Genomic DNA, 21,460 nt, shown 5'->3' with positions numbered 1-21,460 from the left:
GAGATTTCTAACAAAGGGGCGAAATGCTAAACATACACAAATATTCAAAATGTATCCTCAAAAACCCTAACTAATTTGGTAAAACAAACAGAGATTATGATCTACATTTCAATTATACCATCTACCACCCAAGTTTTTCTTTCTATATAGTCCCCTAAAAGATTATGATATATATAAATAAACTCAGGAAGATTTGGTTGGGGGAGGGGGCTTAGAACAGAGATAAGTACCTTTGATTTTGCAAACTCTATTACAAGTCCAAAAGTAGAGAAGTAAACTTCACAGGCCAACAGTTACAAAAGTAATAGCATTGAAATTATATAAAAAACAAAATCCTAGATTTAACTTTCCTTTAACAACATATTTGTTTCTCTATTAATCTCAGTTGACCAGTAATGTTTTTATATTAACTCAAGACTCTCTTTTACCTATCACAAATATTCTGTACTTTTAAGATTAATGCTGAATAAGTTATTCACACAAAAACACTCCATTAGACAACATTATCTTGCTTTAATTAGACAAGGGGATCATGGAGTCTGTCAACAAAATTCTGCTAAGCAAATTGTGTGAAGTACTACGTAGCACAGAGCAGGGAAACCACTGTAACCTTTAAAAGAAGAAACTGCACTGCCTTACATGTTTACAGACATTAGGCCTTACATGCTTACAGACATCAGGCCTTACGTGTTTACAGACATTAGGCCTTACATGCTTACAGACATTAGGCCTTACATGCTTACAGACATCAGGCCTTACGTGTTTACAGACATTAGGCCTTACATGCTTACAGACATTAGGCCTTACATGCTTACAGACATTAGGCCTTACATGCTTATAGACATTAGGCCTTACATGCTTACAGACATTAGGCCTTACGTGTTTACAGACATTAGGCCTTACATGTTTACAGACATTAGGCCTTACGTGTTTACAGACATTAGGCCTTACGTGTTTACAGACATTAGGCCTTACATGCTTACAGACATTAGGCCTGTTTTCATAAAATACTGGGAGGGAAACACAAAGATTTAATATCATAAAATACCAAAACTTGAAAAGAAAAGTAAGTTATTTAATAACAACTCAATTTTAAAGAATGTATCCAGAATTTTCCAATGTCAATCTGGGTATATTAATACAACCTGTAATTTTTGAACCTGAAAAATAAATTTGAAAAACCTAAACTGGGTTCTTTCTCCATATTCACCACAATCTTTAGCCCTTCTACTGCCAATACAGAGCGACCTTCCGCATCCATCTAGAGGAGCCTGTTCTATAATCGATACACCCCGTTCTACCTCACCACCCCTTGCTAATCCAGCCTATACACCGCCATCTTCAGCAAACCCTAAAAAGGGCTTAAAGTAAGCAAAAGAACAAACATAAAAATGTTAGGTCAAGGTATAGCCTATGAGGTGGGAAGTAATGGGCTACATTTTCTTAAAAAGAACACACGAAACCCTTTCTGAAACAAAGGACTAAGGAGGATTTAGTAGTAAATTAAGAATAGAGAGCTTAATTGAATAGAGCAATGAAGTGCGCGCACACCGCCCGTCACCCTCCTCAAACTAATCTTCAGGTAAAATACATAAAACCACACCAACTAGATCACGAGAAGAGATAAGTCGTAACAAGGTAAGCATACTGGAAAGTGTGCTTGGAATAATCACAGTGTAGCTTAGTAAAAAGCATCTGGCCTACACCCAGAAGATTCCACTATCATGGACACTTTGAACTAAAGTTAGCCCTAATTAAAAACCCAACAAACAAATATAAAGAATAAACCAAAACATTTAACCTAATAACAGTATTGGAGAAAGAAAATTACACTATCTCTCAGCATTGCTCTCACTTCTTCCCCTTACACACCACAGGAGCGGGGTAAAGGAAATTATTTCTCTCAGAGTCACAGAAGCAACAACAGGAGAATGTGGGGCAACTATCCCAAAATGAAGGACAAGGAATCCAAAAGGAGAGCTGAAGGAGACTGAAGTGGAGGAGAAATCTAACCCAAAAATCTCTGCCAGAGCCAAGGAGAAGATGGGCTAAGATTTAGAAATGACAGTTTGTAAATAAAGCCAGCCTGAAAACAGACCAAATAGGAAAAGTCATCCAGGAACAGGTGACAGAGATGTCACATACTAGGAAGAGCAATGAAAAGGGGGACTGGTAGATAGATCCCTGGAGATTTATTTTATAGACGTGACGATAACGAAGAAGAGTAGGAAAATTTATTCCAAAGTTTTGTATTTCTCGTGTCCATTCTTACTTCCTAAGAAAGGTACAACAACTCAGAAGATTTTCATTTTCAAGGTTCAGAGATATCATTTGACACATGATATGAAAACTAAGTACAGGCTCTACTTAATTTCCAAAGAAATAATTCAAATACTTTTTAATGCTCATACCTAATAAGAATTTTTTAAATTTAATTCTAAAGCTGAAGAGCCTGATATATGAAAATATTTTTAAGCAATTTCAACATTGATTCTATAAATAAGGTCAAAATACTAAAATATACTACATATTCATATACATTATTACCAATAAAGTTATTAAAGCCACATTTAACTTAGGAGTATATTATTCACAGGGCAAGTGCTGGCATATTTATTAAGTTCCAAAGCAGTTATTTAATTCCCGGTCAATTAATTGACAAATATATTGCATTGTTCCATTCTTGTGAGGAAAAAAACTGATCTAATAAAAGTAAAGTTCTAAATCAGGCATATGATATCTTGGTATATAGGATTCTGTTAAGTAGAATTAACTGAAAGGCAACATGCTAAGCCTTGGTGGAGTGTGCTTTCTGGTTCTCACTCGCTCGTGCCCCCTTGAGACAACAGATCCGCAGTGTGAAATATGACAACCTTAAGAGAAAGCAGGCGATGAAGCTTCAGAAACACGCTGAGCTATGCTGCCGCCCTCCTTATAACGCCCTAGATTTGTGTCACACCATCATACTTCATACTCAAATGCCTGCCTTCCTAAGTATACTTTCTATAAATCAAAGATTTTCAGTAAATGTTAAATAGAACTCAGTTTTACATGCATCTTATTTTCCTAAGTGTTTTTAAATAAGGATCTGTCTGTCTTTGATACATCACATAATTAAGGAGGCTGACCAAGGACTTGAGGTGTGAATTTTATTAAGTACTAATTATACCATTGCAATTACAAAGAAAAAAGGATAAAACACCCCAAGTAGCATCCATACATGATGTTTCCCTTCTTCTGAAGGTTTTGAGGACTAAACCCAAGGTTTCCTTTCTCATACAACAATGTTTCCTCGACTTGCTTCTTCAAATTATTTCACAGGACCCACATAGTAGAAGGAAAAAACCCTGCTTTCTCAAGTTATCCTTTGACCCGACAGCAGGCAGAGGTGTGTACATTCACAGGCACATATATACCATTAATGAAAAGATAATAAAAATTTAAATGATATTGCATATATAATTACTTAAGTGTAGAGAAAGATTTTTGTTTGACGTTGCACAAAACCTCACTACGTTTTACTTAAATGCTATAAAATACGTATCTTCCTCCTATTGAATATGTATGTGCTACTTTTTAAGCTTTCCAATGTGCAATAGCAGTAGCCTCAAACATGAAGCTATGTATTTCAGAATGGATGACAGGCAAATAATGCTGAATATTTTCCAATGAATTGAAATGGAAAATATAGTTTTGACATGAACATACTAAAAATGCTATGCTTAAAAATATCAAAATGACAATCATTACTCAAAATAACAAAATTCAAGACAATCTGCCTCCATCAATAGCTTTTATTTATCCAAATAGACTTTTATTTGTCTACTTTCATAGTCAAAATTTTATAAATAAATTTAACTCATAACTATGATTAAAGATGAGATGTGGTACCCAAACCATATAAGCAACAATATTACAGTTTTTAGACAGGAAGTGTACTTTTAATGTAGGAGGGTCCCCCCCCCCCAGATTAAAGTTACAATAAGCAAATCTAGAGAACCAATCAAATTGTAGTCTGGTCAATCCTATTAATTACAAAATTTACTTTGTCTCCTTTGCACATGAGTTTAGGTATTTAGAATACATTTTAGCAGTAAAGGCAGGTTTTTCAGAACCTTGAACTTGGATGCATTAAGTATTTGTTTCCAAGTCTCTAACACACACACACACACAATTTTTTCAGGTGAAGGCATATAAAATTTAAAATTAGCATTCAAACAGAAAAGCAGAATATGCCATGAGAACAAGTAGGTTAAAATAGAACTGCTAATATAGCAAAAAGATTAGCATCAACCAACCAAAACATCAACAGTCTGAACACACAGCCATAGCTGAAGAAACACCTCCTTCATGTCTTTGTTCAAAGGTCTGACTTGCTTTCTTTAACATAGATGACTGTTCTCCCCCACTCTCATCTGTCTCTATTCTCCCTCCTCACCTAATAGCATTTATAACCATCCTCTAGAATCCATTTCAATTTCTTTTCTTTCTCCTTTACCTTGTTGTTTGAATGAAAACTCTTCCAGGACAGAGGCCTAATCCCTTTGTTCACTGCTTTATCTACAGCAGTTCTTTCTTGATTCATTTTGTGCCGATAATTGATCAATAGATGCATGGATATAAAAGTGGAAATGGGGGCTAGTGAAGGACTCAGTAAGTGAGCCAGAGGGCCAGGGTCTGGACCCACAGAGCCTGTGGTGTGCACTGACAATCCCAGTAATGGTAAAACCCTGGAAGCTCAAGGCTCACCTACCCTAGCAGAGGGCCAGGCCAATGAGACCCTGTCTCAAACGAAAGGTGGAAGGTGCCTCAGGATAGAGCACAGAGGCTGTGGTCTTAGCTTCATCCCCACCCCCACACATGCACCCACTCACACACAAATGCACATTTCACGCACTTTTCTTTTTTTGAGAAAATAAAAGTGAAAAGGCAAGGGAGATGGTTCAGAAGGCAAAGCACTTGCTCTGTAAGTGCGATTACTTGATTTAGGATGCCAAAACCCATGTAAGCCACAGGCAGGCATGTTCTGCCTGCAACTCCAGTTGTGAGGTGGTGAAGACAGCCATCCCGAGAGGACTGGCTAAGGTGGCTGGCCTGTTGCTACAATCAGAGCTCAGAGTTCACAGAGAGGTACTGCCTCTACAAAGAAGTGGAAAGCCAACTGACAAAGACACCCAAACCCATCTTTAATTTGAGTCTCCACATGCACTGTACTCACACATATGTGCACACAATGCACATAACACACACATGCATGCCTCCCAAATACTATCACATTCATAAAAAATGAAAATGAATATATATACATATATATAAAATTGCTGTAGAAACTTCAGTTCCACCTTAAATTTGGAGTCAGAATCACTTCATGGAGAGTAAGCAAAATGATCACCTACAGGGATGGTACACAATGAAAATATACTACCAAAAAGAGGGCAGAGGGGAGTTTTAAATTATAGCTCCATATAAAATCAAAGATTGCTTTCAGTTTAAAGTCTCTGTGTATGCTTCAAGGCAGATCACTTTCCATAATACAATCATAACTTAAATGACACAAAGCCATCACAGGTGTGACCACCATAACAATCCCACTGTGAATCCACCAGTTACTGTGGTGATGACATCAGAACTCAAGACCCGCTCCTACTGCTTTAATATCCCAGCGGATATAGTCAAGTTAGGCAGCAAAGAAACAAACACACAAGCAGCTTCCCAAAAGGTGAAACCCTATAGCTCCTCCATTTTCTCATATGGTAAGCCATACAAGAAAACCAACTCTGATAAAGCACTCCTTGACTAACACGTCTTTGTCAAGACGCTACGAAAATCCACAGGCAGATGGAATACAAAGAGAGTAAGAGTACAAAATATCATTTGAAAAGCTAAGAGGAAATAAGACTTAAAGTCAACACAAATCTACTGTTACCTAGGTAGTACTGCATTTAACAAAATGTCAAAATTGCATTCATTTATACCATTAAGTGTGTTTTGTGCAAAAGGAAGTAAATAAATACAATGATATTCATTTTAAAAATGCTATTCTAGCCAGGTGATGATGGCACACAGCACTCAGGAGGCAAAGACAGGCGAATCTCTGAGCTGGAGGCCAGTCTGGTCTACAGAGCAAGTTCTAGGGCAGCCAGGACTACACAAAGAGACCCTGTCTCAAAAAAAAAAGTACTGTTCTAATAACAATTGAATTTTTAGATGGAAAATAGTTAATTACAGAACAGAGTCTGAGGCTTAATCAACAAATTTATTATTGATGTCTTCTCTTAGGAAAGGAGACAGGTTCTGCTACTGAGTTTATAAAATCTAATACATGATCTTTCCTTAAGAAGCTAACACTATGAAAACATCAAACATTTATAAAACAAAACTATTGATACCGTGGATAACAAGTTTGTCCTAAGTGAGTCCATTTAAGTTGGGGATCACTCTTCACCTAACAAGAGACAAATTTAATTAGGGAACAAAACATATTCTAGGCCAAATAAAAACTGGGAACAAAGTGTTAAGGGAACACAAAGAGCAAGGCACGGTACAGGAGGCCATGCCAGACAGTGACAGGAACTCTCTTTACTCTCGCACCTAATTGTCAAGCAGGGTTACTTTAATATGCATCACATAATGCATATGTTATCAGTTGTATTTCAGATCTGAAGTCCACCCAAGGGTTAAACTCCTGCTCAGTAGTGGACTCTGGGATTCAAGACCACATATGTTCATTTCAATACTCATGTTTTAGGGCTATAGGTTACATTTGTTGGTTTGGGGGGTTGTTCGTATGTGTGGTTTTGGGGTGGGTGTTTGTTTGTTTGTTTGTTTGTTTGTTTTTATCAATGCAGGGCTTCTCTGTGAAGCTTTGTCTGTCTTAGAAACGTCTCTGTAGACCAGGCTGGCCTCAAACTCAAACATCCACCTGCCTCTCCGAGTACTGGGATTAAAGGCCACCACCACTGAACAAGTTCATGTTTTTTAGCCAGCTGATAATGCAGTTAGCCAGGCTGGCTAGACGAATGGAATTGCACAGCAGAGTAGGAAAGCCAAGTATGAAATGCACCTGAGACCACAACCTCTAAGTGGCGAATGCTAAGCAGTTCTTTGGCACAATGTAGAACAGAATAAATATTGCTTAATTATTCTGATGAATAAGCAAAAAGAAATCATTAAAACACTGGTTCTCAACCTGTGGGTCACAACCCCTTTGGGTGGGTCCTATATCAGATATCCTGTATGTCAGATATTTGCATTATTATTCATAACAGTAGCAAAATTATAGCTATGAAGGAGCAACAAAATAATTTTATGTCTGGGTCACCATAACATGAGAAACTATATTAAGGAGCCACAGCATTATGAAGGTTGAGAACCACTGCTTTAAAATATTCTGGCCCAGAGAAATATAAAATGCTATCATTAACAAAAGAAAGAATTGCTAGAAGACACATTAATATAAATATACACTTAAGTGAATATATATCAGTTTAAGCAAACATGATCCAGGTTATCTAATAAGTACTCACTTGCTCTCTATACTCAGATATTAATTTGGTACCTGAAAGTATTTGTAATTTCTTCATCTGAATTATACTTTAATATTTCTATTTTCCATTTTATGTCCCAATAAATATATTAGCAACAAAGATATATTTAAATGTAAACAAATTGTTTTGATCACTTTCCACAGTAAAAACAAGATCATCAGCTGAGCATAGAGCAACACTTTGCATCTATTCTGAGCCCCACTTAGTTCATATGAAATTGTACTGTTTTAAACCTCAGAGAGTAAGAACTGGGAACTTTCCAGCTAGAATGCAAGAGCTAACTAATATTTCGTCATACCTTTGTTTACCATATCTCCATTTTTATTGAAGTTGAGAATAAATCCAATGGGAACAGTTTTACAAGAAGGTCTGTCTATGGGGACTTATCTTGTTAAGAGCAAATGACAAATGGTTTTCCCCCATAGGAAACCTGCTCTTGCTTTATATAAATGTAACTTTCAGATTTTATGCCACAAATTAGACTGCAGAGAAATCAGCTTGTGCTGGAAAGTTCACTTGTCATCTTCTGGGTGAATGGTGAATCTTAGATGGCTGCTTCAAATAACTAATAGTGCTAACATTCGAATTACACATCTTCATCAAGAAAAGGAAAGCAAATTCAGTTCAAGCTTGAGATCAAAGATGTACTACTAATTCTACAACAGGGAAGCAGGGGCAGAAATCCAAAGTCTTGTTAATTACTTATTCCTACCATAGTCTCATACTATTAATTGGTAAACAAAATATTCTTCCAAAAATCTGTTACCAAATTAAACATGATATAATAGCATGGCTGAGTGTGTTGCTTCCCGTTGCTATGGAATTAAGGACTGCCTGTTGACATATTCATTCTTTTGGTGCACCCATTCATATTTAAGAGTACGGCAACACCTTCAGAGCCCAGCTCGGCAAGTCTCAGCTTGTACCAACTATATCATGTGTCAATTATTTCACTTTTGCTTCACTGTAGAGTAACCCACAAGAACAAGCTTTTCCATTGTTTAAATTAACAAACTGGCTTCTCATTAACAGTCCACAGGATGATTCGGATGAAGAGAAGAACTAGGGCTAGAATTCAGTGGCAGAGCAGATGCTTAGTGGATGACATCCTGGGTTCCATCTTTCACATGCAAAAATGAAAACTTACATGCCAAGCCTGAGAATTCCTTATATATTTACATCAAATATGACATACAAAAAAAATTTACAAATGACAAAGACAAAATGTGTAGTTTTCAATACTGCATTTTCATTTAGTGTGCAGCCTTTAAAGGGTTGTAAAGGCTACAATTTAACTTCTAAATCATTGCAGAACAGAACAATTAAATGATTTTTATACCCAAGCTTAAATGTATAATTATAAATATTTGCATTCTCTAGAAAAAATAGGAAAATTTAAAGTATAAACTAGAAGAAGTATAGAATTTCCAAGAACTCACACGGTGTTTGCCTGTAAGTGAAGATGTGCAATAGCTAAACATTGTCAGAGTGAAGAATACGGGCACCCAAGTCACTCACCTTCAGCTTCCTTATCTGTAAAGTGGGAGATGGAAGGGGCTCCTCTAGACAGCCACCAAAGTGCACATGAAACGGAAGCATGCCGAAGCTAAGATGAAGATATCCTAAGCATGTCTCTAGTGGACTAGCATATGGATGTCATTTGAAAACACACGCAACTGTATTAAGAGACCAATTTACCTCTCTTGTCTCTGCCATACCCCTCATCCGACCACATCCCACACCTGCTTCTTCCCTCGAGGAAAATGACAGTAGAATAGCTAAGCTGAGACAGGGGACTCAAGTTAAATATAAAAGAAATACGGCATTCATCCTATGGCATTTAAAGTTCCAGACATAAAATTTTGGGAAGTGCTAAACACCTGGATAAGTTTTTTGGCTAATGTTTCTCTTTACATATGAAGAGATGGGAATTCATCCAAATTACACTTGCTTGTTGTTAGGTGTCTACTCCAATATAGGACAATATGTATGTATGTATGTATGTATGTATGTATGTATGTATGTGTGTATATATATCTCAGTATTGTTCTCACAATAGAAACGCCTGTCTTTTAAATCATTTCACATAACAGATAGCCAAATTTTTAAAAAAGAAAAATCCTGACTTGTAAAAAGTTGGTCAGAATAAAATTTCATAACCCTTATGGATATTTCTGCAATGGAAAATAATAAAAAAACAAAGTTATACTTTCTCACATGGTTTCTAATGCACACAACTAATGTTTAAGTTGGCATTGCATTAGTTTCAAATGAAATCCTCTGTAAATATCACTTTAACTAGCATTATAATCCATGATCTTTCTTTGCTGGGTTATATCTTCATTAGCTTTCCTACTTTACTTCATTTTACTACTGTTTGTTTGATTTTGGAGATTCAAACCCAGGGCTTTGCCCAAAGTAGGTAAATACTCCACCCATGAGTTACATCTCTAGTCTTAGCTATTTAAACTTTTCTTTAGGGAATTTTAGTTGTAGCACAAGATCATTTAATGTCAACACAGCTTTGGTTATTTTGTGTCACTGTACTATTCTGTTTACTTATCACTGAAAAGATATATTTTTTAAAACTGATATAAAATATTTTAAGTATTAGAAATTTTCATTAAAACCACAAAGTTTAGCAATTAAAATCATGTAAGTTAAAATATCAAACCATATTTAATAAATGTATTTACCTCTTGATTTAGTAATTTGATACCAACAAAAATCAGCCTTTAAATAAAGAGATTGAAGTCTACACTTTGTGTTGTTCATTTAAATGTCAATAATTATAATCTGTAACACATGCTATTTCATTACATAATATTGTCTAAAAGAATAGTGATCTAAGTGGGGAGTTCACTCTGTCTCCTTTTGGTCTAGACCTTAACATTAGGGGAAATGTTTCTTTCATGACTATATGACCTCAGTCAAATAAAAAATGCATAAATGAAAATAATAAGCCTATGCATTATATGACAATATTGAATTCAGAAAACATTATGCTGTTTTGAATATCACTAATTAGCATATCAGCTTCTAGATGTCCTTTCCTGCAAGGTGTGTCACAAATACCTTACAGCATGGCACTGAGTAGCTAACTTAACTTTCTGAAGCAGAGTCTCATGTATCTCAGACAGGCTTGAACTCACTATGTAGCTGAGAGTGACACCAAACTCCTGACCTTCCCGCTACCACCTCCCCAGTGCTGGGATTAATAGATTCCAGGGCTTTGTCCAGGCTAGGTGAGCACCCAACCAGCGAACATCACAGCTGAGCTACATGATGTACTACATCATGTCCCAGCACTACATCTAGCCCCAGCATGCAGAATATTCCAGAAGGCAGATGCTTCTCTTCCCTTGACAAGGTACAAATTATTTATCCAAATCTTCCCATTAACAAGTTGGAATAATGAAAGATCAAATATGAACTCCATCACATCTGAAAAGTTTATCTTCAAGACTTTTCTCTACCCTTCAAACATGGGCTTCTGTCCTTGGGCTCACGCCTTTTTCACTAAGTCAAATTTCAAGTACAGAAGCCTGGCATTACTAAACATATGACTTTGCCACCAAGCAAAAGTAAATGTCCTAATTTAATGTGCTCAGAAGAAGCAATATGAAGGTCAATCATGTTAAAATATTTTATCCTCCACATTATATAATCACTGTTCCAAACAGCCATTGCAACTGTTTTTAAATTGTAAATTTCTTTAAAACATCACAGGATAAAGCAGGTTTGGAGATACTTTCAATAGCAAGTCTTTCTATTATGTACCTTTAATTTACTGAGCTCAAGTGAGCCTCCTACCTCAGGCCTCCGGTGTAGCTGAGACCACAGGCACGTACCAAGGTCCACTATTATTACATACCTTTAAGAAGAACAGCTGACATTGTGAAGTCTATGTGATAAGTACATATGTTTCCTTATAGCCTTCTACTTTGGCATGCTTTACATATTCCAAAATATAAACATCTAAGAATAGACATTTATACAATATTAGCTTCTAAGATGTACACTTTTAATGTAACTAAAGATCTCAATTGCATATGTGAATTTTATTATTTTGTGTATTAATATTGTAGTTCTTTTATAACAATAAAAACATGTTGAGGCAACTTAAGTTGATCCTTTTCTATACGTAAAAATCTAGAAATGTCAAATTTTATACAAAAAAAGGTACAAGGGCCTTACTGTAAATACTTGTGAAAAAAACTTTTAAATGTGGTAACACAAAAGAAAACTTAAGTAGTTTCTTCCTCGCCTTTTCCTATTAGTTAAAATTCCTAGTCTATATCTACAGACCTATCTAGCAATAGATATCACATTCAACTAGTTATCTTACTATTCATGTTGATTTATTTATCCATCTTTGTTTAATCATTAATTATAATTTTCTTACTAATTTCACCCATTTTTTCATTATTTCCTATCATTTCTTATCCTGTCATATGCCCAACTACCATTCATCATTTTTTATCCTTCTATAATTTGAAACATTACAACTATATTCACATAATGGCAAAATGCAATTTTGTACCTAACAATCCATTTTTAAATTTTCTTTTCAAAGTAAGTCTTAAAACCTAATAGAAATCTAAGCCAGTTCACAATTCCTAAATTAACCAAAATATTAATGGTACCAGGTACTCACATATAAATCTTTTATTAAAACTAAACAATGGCTATAAAATTTAAAACCTATACATCAAAGTATCCAAATGTCTCGTGTTCTGATAAAATGTTTTACAATTAACACTGGTGGCATTATTAGATTTGCTGTAGATGGCAAACTGGGCATCCATACAGCCTCTGGAAGGAGACCTCTTAACCTCTCTGTAATGGGCACTGTCTACATGTTAGTGTTTCCAACTACACACTCGCACTCCCATTTATTCTCATGTTTACTCCATTCCTCCAGACCAAAGTGTTGTTCTGCGCATGGGGTGCCACCTATGGGCATCATTTCAAAAACATTTAAACCAGAAGATAAACTAGCACTTCCAAAGTTCACATACAGTGGATCCAAAAGAAATTCTAGGCAGCAATGAAAACTGGCCAAAGCACAGCATTATGCAAAAGTGCACTGTGTATGAAAGAAATCTTAATGCTACCCAGGGCTGCAGAACTGAAGGTGAACTGGGTAGAGTATCAGGGTCAAAACACATCCTCTCACAAGTCCCTGTCATCATCACCTCCGGCCCATGCTCACTTGCATGTCTTTTAACTCAAAATAAATAAAATAAAATATTCGTGCAAAACTAAACTCGTAAAATTATTCTCTTTCCAAATTCAAAGATAAAAGAATCACAGCTCACTTGGAAGGTGAATGGGCCAAGGCTTCGCTCAGAGATGAAGCCACGCCTATCACAGTCATTCATTTAATTGTATTTAAACGTTTAAAGTTTCAAAAGTCCCAAACTCAGCAAACCTCAGCAGCACACAATGGTGGAATGTTAATCCAGCAAAATCATGTTGAGCCCTATTTTAACTGAAATGAACTGTAATTTTTGCCTTTGATCAACTCCAGCACACGTCGCACCTAGCCAAAGTAGCTTCTAAAAATCATCACACAACATGAAGCACTGTTAAAAATTGTTCCCAGCCTCACACAAAAGTCACCTGAAGAACTTAAATATGTTCCCCAATTTCCCTGCCTCAAGAAAACAGCACAGAGGGGGAGAGGCTTAAGGTTCCCAGTGTGACACCAAGACGCTGCTGCTGCAGAAGACAGGAGAAAACAACATCGATCACAGCACTCAACAAAATGTGCATGAGAATAACTTCCTAATTGTATACACAAAATGTACACACACATAAAATATGGTATCTTAGCTAAATTCCAGTTATACAAGTGCCTTAAAAGTGTAATATATTTTAAAACAAAAACATTTTAAATGTCCTTTAGAGACATGTAACACAATCACAAAAATCAAAATTTATTTCATCTTTCATGTATTAAATATTTATGTTCAGTTTTCTCCACAACACATTAAAATACATGCTATAAATACCTTTAAGGTTATAAAGGAGATGTCCAGGTAATAATTTATGTCTTTATTAATGTCCCTAAGAATGACACTTTGTCAAACTCATTGTCACTGTTTTCATCAGACATAATCAGAAGCTAATAAGTAAAAGTCTTATGTTACATACAGACTCTTTGGCTTTTTAAAATGTCAGCACAATAAATGCACAGCAAAAGAAAATGCTAGGTTTTGATGCTAAAGATATAGCCACAAATCTATCTATACAAAGCAAAGCGTAAAGAGATAAAGAAATCACTTACAGTCTGGGTATGTGACGACACATATCTTTAATCCCAATACTTGTGAGGCAGGGGCAGAAGGTTCAAGAGTTCAATTCCAGCCTGGTTTTAAAAATTAAAAATTTAAAAAAAAAAAAAAAGAACCTAAAAGAATCACATATGAACATCCCAAAAGCACAATGCTGGCTCTTGAAAAAGATTCTTTTTCTTCTAGTACTGTACTAATGAGATAATGAGATATTAAAGATAAGTGAAATAATAAAATATAATAAACATCTTAGTAAAGTAATAAAATATCCTTGAGATGCACTTTGTGCAACAGTGCAGCAAAAAAGGAACAAGATCCAGGAGAACCCATACTGCTTTAGTCTCTTCTGACCCCTGCCTCCCAAGCTCAGTGCCCCTGCAACACCTACCTTTACAGGGCAGCAATACATGGGAAATATGTAAGTAACTCGTGTTTAACAAGAGAAATGGGATGTGATATTTAAATATGCAGGTTTCTTGCTCACCCTCAGTACCCATTCTAATTCCTCCACAGCTACCATATGATAGCAAAGAAAAATTTCAAGACAGGGTCCCTCGGCAGTCCTGTCCTCCAACTTGCAATTCTCCTTCCTCAACTTCCGGAGGCTTGGATTGCAGGTATGTGCCACTGAAAAAACTTAACAAGCAAAGAGTACCGAAGTGATTTGGCACAGGGGAAAAAACAACTGTACCAACTCCGAGTGCAAAAAGGCAGATACATTTTACGAATAACTGCTACACTGAAATATACACCTATGCTATTAAACATACAAATACAAATCTGGTCCAGAAATTTAAATCTGCTTATATTAACCAACTAAAGTACTATTAAAAATAGCTTTTAAATAATAAGAATGCCAATCTCTTTATCTTTCACACACACAGACACACTTCCCTGTTAAGCTGGTGAGAGTTGTGATACAGCAGAATATATGTTCTTTCCTAAGTATAAAAATGTTTCCTCCCTTAGCGCCCTCCTCTCCCCACACCCTCCCACCCTGTCCTCTGTCTATCCCCACACTGGGAAAAGTATGTCCTGTTTTAAATATCTCACTGGTGAGCAACAGGAGCCCCAACTGTCAGACACTTGTCTGGCACACATACTTAGAGAAGCTAGTTCCAGCAGGAGCTCAAGCTGTGAGGCTCAGCTCACTCCCATGTGGGTGAGGAAATCAGAGCACTTGGCCACCACGCTCTACCAAAATGGTAAAAACCTTAGGCCTTGCCATAGGCATAACTGCACTATCACTGGGCTCTGGGTTTTCTTTGTTGCTCTCTTCAGAAGAAACGACAAGTGAGCAGCATGCAAGATTTTGAGATCACAGATCAATCGCACATCAATTCCTGGCTCTGTGTCAGTAGCCTGCTTCTGTCTTTCCAAGATCTCATCATGGATTTAAGGTTGCAAAGAGTCTGGAAGATCATATCGTCTCACTTTTCATCTTATGGATAGAGATACTGAGACCCACACATTTTATGTAACCAGCCTACAGTTTCAGTTAGCAGCAAACTGGGTATTTTGTCCTCTGCAGGCTCCCCTTACCACCCTCTTGAGGCCCTTTGCTTTACAGCCTAGTAACATTCTTTCTTTTCTTCTCTATCATGGCTGAGTGTATCTGTCTCCTCTCACTTTTACTCAGGCATGTTGCCACACCATTTTAATGTTCCTGGTTAAGCTTCTATTACCCCATACTTATGTTCTGCCTAAAGAGGAAATATAAGAACCCTTGGGAATCCCTGACCAGGCACTATAAAACAAAGGCAGGCAGAACTGACTAGCCATAACTGCTTCTATAAAAGAAAGAACACTTGAGTTAAGAGTCACCATAGGTATGGGAATCTATGCAAACACATTAACTTTGGATTAGCCTAAACATTTCACCCTTAAGTATTTTGTCAGAGGTCAATACACACCCAGAAGAAACCTTTTAAATAAAAAACACGCAAATTACATCACTAATAAAGTTCCATTTCGGTTAAAAAGGCAGAAATTGTAAAGAATATAATAGATGTTCGGGAGTAGCACAGTGTGTCTACTCTCTAAGTCATGTTGCCGAGCCTTCTTGCAAAGTGTCTTTGAAAAATCTATCCCATTTAACTGGGAAAAGTGGCAACGCACAGGTAATAATCCCCACACCTAGAAAAATGAGCAAAAGGATTATGAGTTTAAGGCTGGCTTAAACTACACAAAAAGAAAAAATAAATCATATTTCCATTGAAGACTATGACCATGTAAAGCACTCTAAAATGAGAAAAACATTTTTTTTCTCCTTTATTAATTTATTCTTGTTACATCTCAATGGTTATCCCATCCCTTGTATCCTCCCATTCTTCCCTCCCTCCCATTTTCCCCTTATTCCCCTCCCCTATGACTGTTCCTGAGGGGGATTACCTCCTCCTGTATATGCTCATAGGGTATCAAGTCTCTTCTTGGTAACCTGCTGTCCTTCCTCTGAGTGCCACCAGGTCTCCCCCTCCAGGGGACATGGTCAAAGGTGAGGCACCAGAGTATGTGAGAAAGTAATATCCCACTCTCCACTCTATTGTGGAGAGTGTTCTGTCCATTGGCTAGATCTGGGTAAGGGTTTAAGGTTTACCGCCTGTATTGTCCTTGGCTGGTGCCTTAGTTTGAGCAGGACCCCTGTGCCCAAATCTGCCTATCATAATGTTCTACTTGTAGGCTTCTAGGACCCTCTGGATCCTTCTATTTTGCCATTCTCCCATGATTCTCTCCTCTAGAGTCCCACTAGAATGTGAGAAAAACATTTTATTAGTAGTCAAACTCCTCAGAAAATAGAAATAGTTACTGAATATAAACTATCAAACAGCAACATTATACATGCAGCCAACTTGAAACTTTTTAATATCAAAAGAGTAGAAAATAGCATCTTCTTGTGTAATATTTCATATTTTAAGTTATCTTGGGTAATGTTCCAAAGTTACTTCACAATATAACTATCAGTTAGCAAATTATTCCTCAAGGCTAAATCAGTTTTTCAGTGGTAGCCTCACATATCCATCCCCCTTAGTACTGGTGTTAAGCGGTTCATTATAAAATTGTAGAAAAATCATGAATGAATTTGTTTTAAAACTATCTAGACTATTTACCATCATTATATAGTAAAGATTGCATGTAGCATGAAGCTGAAGAAGAGAGCTCCAGATGTTTTCAAATATATTCATGTATAACATATGAAGACAAAATATAAATGGGACAATGAAATGAACAATGGAAGACTAGGAGATATTGAAATATTACATCATTATTTCTTAATACAAAAATCCCTAGACCAGAAAAGCAATGTAAACACAGTTAAAGGAGCCTATTATAAGCCTGCGATGCAAATCTAAGACGTAGCTTTGGAACGTTCTTTTAGTTTAGTCCAGCTTAAAAAAAAAAAAACTTTATCAAATAGTAACCCAAGCCTCTAATTGATAGCTTATATCTTTGTTTTAATTTCTTAATTGAGTAAAAGGGATTATTTAATGACAGTGAGTTAGTAGAAAAATGTTCAAAATTCAAGTCCCATGACAAAGGGATGGTTACATGGTCATACCAAAATGATTCTTAGGTAGCAAAAACATTGAAAAAATATTTTCTCAGCACTTCCTAATTGAAATAGCCACTAGGCATTAATAAGATGTATCCTAAAGACTGACCAACATACAGTACATGAATTTTATCTCTTTGAAGTTATATAGATGTCAAAAGATATGCAGGATCTGACCTGGCTGTTCAGATGAGAAAACTGAGTCTAAGTGAAAGCAACTAACTTGTCCACAGTCACACAGTAAGACCTAACTGAACACTAACTCTAAAGCCTGTACACTTAACCTGTGACAGATGTCCCATCCATCTATTAACATCTAACACAAGTTAACTTTCTCAACTTTCATTATATCTACTTTGATACAAAATATGAGACTTCAAATACAAAGCATTTTAATACATCCACAATTACATTTAAAGCTTCAGTGGCATAAATGACAAATTACCAAGAAAAATGACTTGACCCCTGCAGTAAGACCCATATGCAGGAGGGGTGGGGGTTGCTAGTCTCTTTTGAAGTTCTAGGATCAAGGTGTTCCTGAACACAACTGGTTAGAGCTTAGAGTTACTTTTTTAAAAAATCACAATTAATCACTGTAGCTGTGTCGGGAGAGTAGTGTATCATTATCAAGACTGAAGTTTATACGATGTAACTATACTTTTCCAAGCTTTCCTGAAGAAAATATTACTGTTTTAAAATTTGCCACTGAGCTTATACTACATAAAAGTATACTCAGTAAAGGAAGAAGCCATTCAAAAGACGAAAAACACCATTTTAAAAATAATCTCAGAGCGTGTTGGATAGCTCAGCATTAGGAACACTTGTTGCTCTTGCAAAGGACAGAAGATCAGTTCCCAGCAACCACACAAGGATTCACAGCTACTGCTATCTCCAGTTCTAAGGCATAAGACTGAAATAGCCTCACATGCCCAATGTATACAACTTCAGCATGTAAGTGCTAGCATTAGATGCGCCAAGGCTACGCTCTCACAGATCATTTCTATGTATAGTAGTATTTCTAGTAGCGCATTGCTGGATCTGATTTTACGTACTCTCTCTGTACACAAAGGCTTTTCAAAAAAAAACTGCCAAGGTAGGCAGCACATTAAATGTTAAACTTCACAGAAAGTTCATCCGATACTTAAATGCAGAAGTAACTGAAATTTTCTTTACATAACAGTTCTAATCAGTTCACAATTTAGTGAAAATAATCTTATATTACAAACAGCACAGCACCCTCTGGTGTATCTATTATAAGATATATAAAATTCCCACAAATAAAAGGATAAAATCTTAAGTAAAAAATAAACCTTAGAAATCAATAGGGTGATATTTTCTGAACTTATTCCAGTACATATATTTAATATGTTTAAACAAAACAATTTTCATTTTAAAATATCACTATAAATTTTATAGCAATAGTGAAGAAAGAAAATTTGTTTTAGTTTTAAAATATTGAACCAATCAAAATAATACATTTCCGAGATATAACTTAAATTAAAATAATGCTATAAATAAAATTCTTCAGGTATAGAATGGCAAAACTGTACTGGTTATGTAAGCTAAATTTTATTTTATTTAAATCCACCTGTTTCTCTGACTTGAATATATAAACTGTTGCTATATACTTTTTCTGAATTCAAAAGTAGCATATTATTATTTATAAGAACAGATAGACAGATTTTTAGCACATGAATTTATAATTTCTATTGTTTGAAAATACACTGATATTCACAAACAAAAACTAGTGAGTTTGGTCTCAAGTCTAGAGCACTTCATGACTAGTATTGCTCAACTTTTAATGTAAAAAGAGCCCTCTGCCTGTGAAAATAATTAACTAAAAGATGATACAACCAACTCAGCATGATGCCACCTGCTTTTAGGCAGCTCTTTTTGAACCACTGCGAGTTCCAAAACAATATAGGAAAAAGTGAGACTGACACCTGTTTAAAACAGCCATCTGTCGCCAACCAGCTAAATTTAGTCAAAGCCACTTAATCTTGGTTTTCCAAAATAAGGGAACACTATGCACCTGTGAACAGAGAAGAATTTAAAATCTATTTTGCAATGACAACTGGGAGTATATAACAAAAAAGTTAAAGCGTTAAAGCAAATAATTGAGTAAGGGAAATTATTTTTAATGTGACTGCAAGTGGAAAAGGGATATATAGCCAAATGCTCAGCATAAGAACAAATTGGTAAAATTCGTAATTTAAAAGTTGACTTATTTCTTAGTCCTATTTCTTGTGAAATATTCTCACTGTGAAGATGACAAAGTCACACTGCTACTAGACTATTCAACTAGACAACTGAGGAAAAGACGTAATTCTTCCCAAATATTTGATTATCCATCCTTTTAAGCATGGGTGAGCTGAAATTTTTTTACTTTTCAATTGCTAAAACAGGTGCCTCAATTAACTTTTTTCATTCTAAAGATTGTTTGATTACAGAATTTCTCACCATCTCACTTATAAGCTATAATCCTTATCGGTATCTCTACAGGACAAAAGATTATTTGAATATTAGATAAATAATACAGTATTTTAGAAATTAGGGATAAGTATCTCATGCCACAAGAGCACTGTGAAATGATGGAAAGCTTCCAGGAATGCATTAGTTTCTTATACACATGGAAACTCACTATGCCCATTTCCTATACAGTCTAATAGAGTTGTGTAATAGACAAGGGATAATTCAATAAGAATAAGACAGACATCATGGCACACTCTGAATCACAAATATTCAGCTACTCAAAACATTACTATTTAATATGTTTATTTTCAAAGCCAATCACTTTCACAGATTTCTGTTAGTCTAAAAAGCTGAAAACAAAGAATGACAATGCACAGTACAGTCCCTCCTACGAAAACTACTATAGAAAAAAAAAATGAACTAAATAGTATTTAACTTTGTATTTAATTTTAAAGATCAATTGTTATTCTAAGTTAATCAATCCATAAAACCATTTTATCTTATCAGAAGCCAATGTGTCTCTAATATAAACTCTTAGAACACAAAGATTCATTTCAAATGAACAGGTTATTTAATATAATCCAAAGTGTTTGCTTTCAAAACAACTTGAGAACAGGAAAAAAAATTAACTAAATTTTCAGAAACCTGACACATGCTTGATGAGTGAAATGTCTCTGAAACATTCTTGGATACTGCAAATAAAAATATTAAGCAAAGACATTTTAGCATATACAATCTATTCAGCCAAAACGTATGTAAATGACATAAGATCTAAAACTGTCCCAAGACAGCAAAACTCCTTCTAACTTCAGACCCAGGAGCTTCACCATCCAAAAGTGTTCAGGCATTTGACACTCATCTGAACAGGAAAAAAAGGAAGAAGAAAAAAAAAAAAAAGAAAAAGAAAAGAACGGCAAAAGAAAAAAAAGAAAAGAAAAAGTATAAGTTAGTATTTGAGATGTGCACTGAAGACACATTGGGGAAGGGATGAATGGTAAACACGTCTATAAAGAATTCTGAGAGATTCAAACAGATTTTTTTTTTCAGAATCAAATATCACCTTCATTTAAAATAGCAATTATATGGAAATAAATTGAAAAGCAAGATTTTTCTCCAACTCTTATTTTACAAAATACTAGCCTTAATGACATTATAATTACCCAACCTCTTTATTGACAATCTCAAGAATAATTAATACTGTCACATTATTCACAGGCTGCTCTGTCAGTTAAATCAATATATGTTTGCTATTGGAAAGATTATTTAAATAAGCACTTTAAAATCTGAATTGGAATTTTCAATGTACCACTATAATAGTACATTTTATTTGTTTTAGCTCAGTCATTATCAATTCTTTTCTGATAACCTATTAATCGTTAGGATGAAAATGAGCAAAATTAAGGGTCTGTAAAACCAGGTTAGCTTTCATCAAGAAAATACTAATTGAGAACTGATAAGTATTCAAATCTACAATGGTAAACTATATTCTCTAAAGAAACACTTTAAAAGGAAGTTTTTTCTTCTGAGCAGCTTTAAATCATTGTCCAAAGAAAACCAAAAAGTCAACAAAAAGAATACGTTAAGTACACACA

At 35.4% G+C, this 21,460-nt stretch overlaps 1 protein-coding gene across 8 annotated transcripts in view; it reads right to left on the bottom strand.

The window, feature by feature from the left end:
- Positions 1-21,460, bottom strand: part of RFX3 (regulatory factor X3) — a 268,083-nt gene that overhangs the window by 244,305 nt on the left and 2,318 nt on the right. Inside the window, exon 1 of one of the 8 annotated variants that reach the window (XM_084769884.1) lies at positions 13,840-14,786. The exons of the other annotated variants lie outside the window; for them this stretch is intronic. The gene's annotated coding sequence lies outside the window, so the exon portion shown is untranslated. Of the gene's footprint in view, positions 1-13,839; positions 14,787-21,460 lie in introns of those variants that run through there. 8 annotated transcript variants of the gene reach the window in all.

This window comes from Acomys minous, assembly GCF_964271855.1.
Source record: "Acomys minous genome assembly, chromosome: 2".
Lineage (NCBI taxonomy): Eukaryota > Metazoa > Chordata > Mammalia > Rodentia > Muridae > Acomys > Acomys minous.
The sequence above is the reverse complement of the archived record's forward strand: the minus strand, read 5'-3'. Positions and strand labels throughout refer to the sequence as shown.